Source organism: Helianthus annuus, chromosome 11, assembly GCF_002127325.2.
Source record: "Helianthus annuus cultivar XRQ/B chromosome 11, HanXRQr2.0-SUNRISE, whole genome shotgun sequence".
NCBI classification, from domain to species: Eukaryota; Viridiplantae; Streptophyta; class Magnoliopsida; order Asterales; family Asteraceae; genus Helianthus; species Helianthus annuus.
The window spans coordinates 46,338,744-46,345,793 of NC_035443.2; positions in this window are offsets into that span (position 1 = coordinate 46,338,744).

Genomic DNA, 7,050 nt, shown 5'->3' on the forward strand with positions numbered 1-7,050 from the left:
ACAAGTTTCACACTGCTCCTCCTAGTCTTGTTGACTTTCCAGTCAGTAACCTCAACGGGTTGTTCTGTAAATCGGAGGGCTTCATCAATATGCACTTCATCCACCGGGATGATCACGTTTTCTTGTGTTGGACTCTTCTTCAGGTTGGATACATGAAACGTATCATGTACTCCATTAAGTTTTTCCGGTAACTCCAACTTGTACGCCACGGTACCAATTCTTCTCAAGATTCTGAATGGTCCGATGTATCGTGGGTTCAGCTTTCCACGCTTTCCAAATCTGACTACGCCCTTCCAAGGTGAGACTTTTAACAACACTTTGTCTCCCACCTCGAATTCTACTGATTTTCTTTTCGGATCAGCGTAGCTCTTTTGTCGATCTCGAGCCGCCTTAATGCGTTCTCGGATCTGCGCAATCTTGTCGGTTGTCTCTTGAACAAGTTCAGGACCAACCATACGTTTATCTCCGGCATCTGCCCAACATAAGGGCGATCGGCATTTGCGGCCATACAGAGCTTCGAACGGCGCGGCCTTTATGCTTGTCTGGTAACTGTTATTGTAGGAAAACTCAACTAATGGTAGGTGAGTATCCCAGCTGCCGCCTAGATCCATGACACATGCGCGAAGCATATCTTCTAACGTTTGTATAGTCCGTTCGCTCTGGCCGTCTGTTTGCGGATGGAATGCCGTGCTTAGATCTAACTGAGATCCAAAGGCTTCCTGAAATGATTGCCAGATTCTTGAGACAAAGCGTCCATCTCTGTCTGAAATGATTGAGATAGGCACTCCATGACGTGCCACAATTTCTCTTAAGTATATTTCTGCAAGCTTTCCAGTGCTATCCTTCTCACGGATTGGTAGGAAATGCGCAGACTTCGTCAACCGATCAATTATTACCCATATCATGTCGTGCCCTCTCGGGGTCCTGGGTAATTTCGTTATGAAGTCCATCGAGATTTGTTCCCACTTCCACACGGGAATCTCTGGTTGTTGTAGTAGGCCGGACGGTTTTTGATATTCGGCCTTAACCTTAGCACAGGTTAGGCATTTTCTAACATAGACAGCAACATCGCCTTTGAGTCTCGGCCACCAATAGTACTCTTTCAAGTCTTGATACATCTTGTCCGATCCTGGGTGGATCGAATATCTCGATTTGTGGGCTTCATTAAGGATGACTTCTCGTATGCCACCATAGAGTGGAACCCAAATACGCTTCTTGAAGTATAAGGCTCCCTCTTCATTTGGTGCCATGTACTTCAATGCACCACGGAGGTATTCAGCTTTACGGTTCTCTCCTTTAAGAGCTTCTTGTTGTGCATCACGAATGCGTGCAGTGAGGTTCGTTCGAATGGTCATTTCTAACGCTCGAACTCTTAGGGTCTTAACCCTTTCTTTTCGACTTAATGCGTCTGCTACAACGTTTGCCTTTCCTGGGTGGTACTTAATCTCACAGTCGTAATCATTTAGCAGCTCGACCCATCGCCGCTGGCGCATATTCAATTCCTTCTGATTAAATATGTGTTGCAGGCTTCTGTGATCTGTGAAGATTGTGCATCGAGTACCATATAGATAGTGTCGCCAGATTTTCAAGGCGAATACCACTGCGCCCAGCTCCAGGTCATGAGTGGTATAGTTTCTTTCATGCACCTTCAGTTGCCTTGAAGCGTAAGCGATGACCTTTTGGCGTTGCATGAGCACGCATCCCAGTCCTTGTCGCGAGGCGTCGCAGTATACCACGAAGTCTTCCGTGCCTTCGGGCAGTGACAATATTGGTGCATCGCATAGCTTGTTTTTTAGTAGCTGAAAAGCTTCCTCTTGTTTAACACCCCAGTCATACTTCTTGTCTTTCTGAGTAAGGGCAGTTAGCGGCTGAGCTATTTTGGAGAAATTCTCGATGAATCTCCTATAGTAGCCTGCTAAGCCCAAAAATTGGCGAACCTCAGTTGGGGTTTTGGGAGCTTCCCAATTCTTTATTGCTTCTATCTTGGACGGGTCTACATGAATGCCCTTCTCATTCACAACGTGACCAAGAAATTGTACTTCGCGAATCCAGAATTCGCATTTTGAGAACTTTGCATAAAGTTTCTCCTTTTTCAGTAGCTCCAAGATGGTTCTGAGGTGTTGCTCGTGCTCTTCTTTCGTCCGAGAGTAAATCAGGATATCATCGATAAATACAATCACAAATTTATCGAGATATGGTTTGCATACGCGGTTCATCAGATCCATAAAGACCGCTGGTGCATTCGTCAGCCCGAATGGCATCACAAGAAACTCGTAATGCCCATAGCGTGTTCTGAATGCAGTCTTTGGTACGCTCTCCTCTTGGATTCTCAGCTGGTGGTATCCAGACCGAAGGTCGATCTTGGAATAATAGCTTGACCCTTGTAACTGGTCAAACAAGTCGTCAATCCTCGGTAGTGGGTACCGATTCTTGATCGTTAGTTTGTTCAGTTCCCTATAATCGATACACATCCGCATGGTTCCATCCTTTTTCTTCACGAACAAAACTGGAGCTCCCCATGGCGAGAAGCTTGGCCTTATGAATCCTTTATCCAACAACTCCTGGAGTTGTGTAGATAGTTCTTGCATTTCGGATGGCGCAAGTCTATACGGTGCCTTGGCTACAGGAGCAGCTCCCGGAACCAAGTCTATACGGAATTCGACTTGTCGTTGCGGAGGTAGTCCTGGCAGATCCTCAGGGAACACATCAGGAAATTCCTTCACCACAGGAATATCTTCGAGTTTCGGTTCCTCAGCCTTCTTATCTATAACGTGTGCTAGGAAGGCAACACATCCTTTCCTTAAGCACTTCTGTGCCTTCATGCAACTGATGATTCGAAGAGGCGCGTCTCGTTTTTCTCCATGCACGATGAGAGTTTCATCATTCGCCAAAGGGATGCGAATGATCTTCTCATGACAAATAACTTCAGCTTTGTTCTTGGACAGCCAGTCCATTCCGACTACCACATCGAAGCTACCCAATTGAATAGGTAAGAGGTCGATGCTAAAGCTTCGTTCACCAAGTTCTAGCGTGCACCCTCTAACTACTTCGTCTGATTCAACAAGTTTTCCATTGGCTAATTCTAGGGAATATGGGACTTCTAATCTACTAGATTCTATTCCGAGCGTACGTTTAAATTCCACAGACATGAAACTATAGTCGGCACCAGTGTCAAATAATATGGATGCATAGTGATTGTTAACTAGAAACGTACCGGTGACCACGTTAGGGTCCTCGCGTGCGTCCCTTGCTCCAATCACAAATGCTCGAGCCTGAGCATTGTCTTTCTTTGGGCAGTCTCTCATGAAATGATCGTTGCTTCCACACTTGAAGCATCCTTGGTTTCGCCCTTTCCCGTTATCATTCTTGTTACCAGCACCGTTTCCATTTTGATTCTTTCCCTTACTCCAACAGTCTTCTGTTCGATGACCCAATCTACCACACTTGTCGCACCTTGGAATGCGACAAGCTCCATCATGATGATACTTGCATTTTTGGCACTTAGGCATGGTGCCTTGGTATCCTTTGGCCGAAGTCTTTGACTCCTTAGAGGGGTTGGTGTCACGTTTCTTGTTGGAACCCTTGTTGTTGCGAGTTACTTGATTCAGGGTCGAATGCTTTCTCTTCTTGTCACCGGACGACTCAACATGTGTCTCGGTCTTCTCTGTTGGGTTCAACGATAACTTCTCCATACGAACACAATCCTCAGTAAGACTGACAGCCAGAGTTACAGCCTCAGTGATTGTTTGTGGTTTGGCCGACGTCACCATGCCACGAAATTCTGGGGCCAATCCCCAAATGTAGCGTTCAACGCGCTTGAATTCGGGAGTCACCATGTAAGGAATCACCCTAGACAAATCATGGAACCTCCGAGTATACCCAGTGATGTCAGCTCCTACCATAGTCAAGTGCCAGAACTCTGTCTCCAACCTTTGGAGTTCGGCACGAGAGCAATACTTTTCTCTCATCTTCTCCTTCAATTCATCCCAAGTCATGCCGTATGCAGCCTCATCGCCCAGCGTTTGAACTTGCAAATTCCACCATGTCAGTGCTTCGTCGACAAACAGCCCAGTAGCAAAAGTGACTTGCTGATCTGCGGTACACTTGCTCATGCGGATTGTGGCTTCAGTCTTTTCCGTACAACGCACAAAGGCTACTGCTCCTCCAGTGCCATCGTAGTTCATAGGTTTGCAGTCGAGGAACTGCTTGAAGGTGCAGCCTTGAACTGCGTTTCCACCGGACGAATCTCCATGTCCGTTACGCCTGGCACTGCTTGGCCCTCCACTGTCTTGGGTACGGTTTGCCTCGTACTGGGCGATAGCAGCAGAGATTCTCTCTTCCAGTAGAGCGTTCAGCTCTTCAGCAGTTTTTGGTAGTGGGGGAGGAGGAGGTTGATCATCATTGCGAGCATTCACAGCTTTCCTGGGTGCCATGTTCTGACAGAACATAACACAGCAGGGTTAGGCATTTGTTTTGACGTCGTCATACTGGACAGTAGTAGTATATATTCACAGGTATATACCACATAATTAACATCAAATAATTATTACTCTAGCAGAGTACTTAGTAGGCTTGTACTGAGGGAATCTATACGTGACAAGACTTGCTGTGATTTCTGTGCACTGAATTCCATAATTATGTATGCATCCATAATTACGTAACTCCTTGCACAGTCCGCACAGTTCGTTTCATCCTCGTATCTCTTCCTTCAGATGGGCCATCGTTGCAGGTAAAGTCACGTATACCTGTGACATCCTACATCTAGTATATGCTAATTATCACACATAATTGCAAGTAATTTCTCAGTTAAGACAAGTGCTACTCCTGTGCACCCTAAGTCTCGTAGTGTCTTTTCTAGACTCGTGTAGTCAGTTTCAGGTAGTGGATGTCGCGGGACGTTTTATGCAATGAAAACTCTTTGAAAATTGTTTTCGTGATAGGATCCTAGAGATTGTAGACTAGACTCGAGAAGGAATCCTGGTTCACTACAATCGCAGCTCTGATACCAATCTGTCACACCCCTTTCTGCGGCGGAAGCACGAGGTGTGATCATGAAAGGTTCTCATTGCATACGAAAGGTAAACATACTACATGCTCATGAAAATAACTTCAAATACCATAACTTGAAATCATAAGTTAGCGTTTACAACGCGAGTTAACATAAAACATTGTCTTAAAAGGTTTACACTTTATTTAAGGACAAACACAAGCGACATCCACGAGCATAAGAGAGACCACGCGCACATCCATCCTAGTTACCTGAAATACATGTGAGTTTTGGAAAAACGTCAACATAATGTTGGTGTGAATTCATGCCGTTTTGTTTTGCACTTTTGTATACTTTGTATGAAAACATATTTTGTGAATAAATCGAGTTTTCATAAAATCCAGTTTCATGTGTACACCACGTACTCATGTATGATTCAAATTCTTCTAGAGTACCCCACGTACTCAAGTATAATCCATGCTTTTCTTGAGTACCCCACGTACTCAAGTATTCATCAAGTTTTAGAATGGTATGAGTTTTTATGTAAATTAAGTATTCCTGTAGGTATCAGGGTTGTTAATGGGTTGCAAAGCCATTAACATGTGACACGACATAGGAAGTCACCAAACCTTAGGCATTTAATTGGTATATTCTGAGACACAAAAGCACTACTCGATACTCGCCCTCATCGAGAGTGTGGCTGCCCGGCACCCGTTAGATCTAACCTTTTGTTCTGCGGTCTAGGTATATTGTTGATTAATGGTGCTTCTGTACCCTATTCGTGACACGATTCCTCGCATCATTTTTCATAGCGCATCCTACTTGGTACTCGTTTCTCACCAAGCGCGCTTCTCATATTCCTATTTCACAACACACTTGGTACTCGTTCTCACCAAGTGCGCTTCTCGTTTTCTTATTTCACAACACACTTGGTACTCGTTCTCACCAAGTGCGCTTCTTGTATTCTTATATCGCTACACACTTGGTACTCGTTCTCACCAAGTGTGCTTTTTATTATCATACCATTTGTTAAACATAAAAATATCTGTAACATGTATTTCACCCCCGAAGTTATAAAACTGAAAACAGTTAAGAGAAAAGGGGGAGCATGAACTCACAACTTTGCGTTCCTGTGCGTCGTAAACTTCACCGGGTTTGCTTATTTAACGTCGTAACCTATACGCGTTTTCTTAACGTTAGTCGCTAGACTTGCGTCGCACAAGTTCAGTCACTCACTTTTGTATTCGTATTGTCGTGTTAAAAATATTTCATATTTTTAACTAAGTATCTTACTTATATTATTTTTTGCAAATTAATATAAGTATCTTGTGTTTTGCACTTTGCACCCGAATTATGTGTCTTGTATATTGTATGTGTATTTTCATGTTTATATTCCTCATGAGTATTTAGTGTATTTTTACGTCTTAATACGCTAGCACGTATAACACATACTATATACACTTAGCACAGAAGTTGGTGATAAAATAATATATATTTTTCTCTCAAAAATATACATACTTATATTCATTTTTATTCTTGAAGAAATCCTCATTTCTTATCACCAAAAATTAGGGAAACCTTGGTAATACTCTTAAATACATTTTTAGGGAATAAGTTTCTCAAAAACTTATATTTTTCTAAGTATCAAAATTTATAAAAATTTTGGCAGAGTTTCCCCTAAAAATGGAGGTTTCCCATGTTTTCAAAACATGTGTTTATTTTCTTTTAAATCGTCAACAATCATCAACAACACTTATCAACAATAATCATCCACGAATATCACTAATTTCTCCATTTCATGAACTTGGTTATTTACTAAAATTGTGTAGTAACTTACTAGCACATTTAGTAAGTCTTGTTATCTTTAAAAATAAGTTTAGTTTCTTAAAAACCTTATTTTCAAAGAATATAAAGTTTCACAACTTCTAGTCGGTTTTTTTTACGAAAATTATTTCTTTGTTAAAACTTTTGTTACACAAGTGTCCATACACTTGTTTGTTCACAAAAATCACTTTTGTTTGTGTAAGATCCGGTTTAGAACATGTGGTTCCTTTTGACGCTTG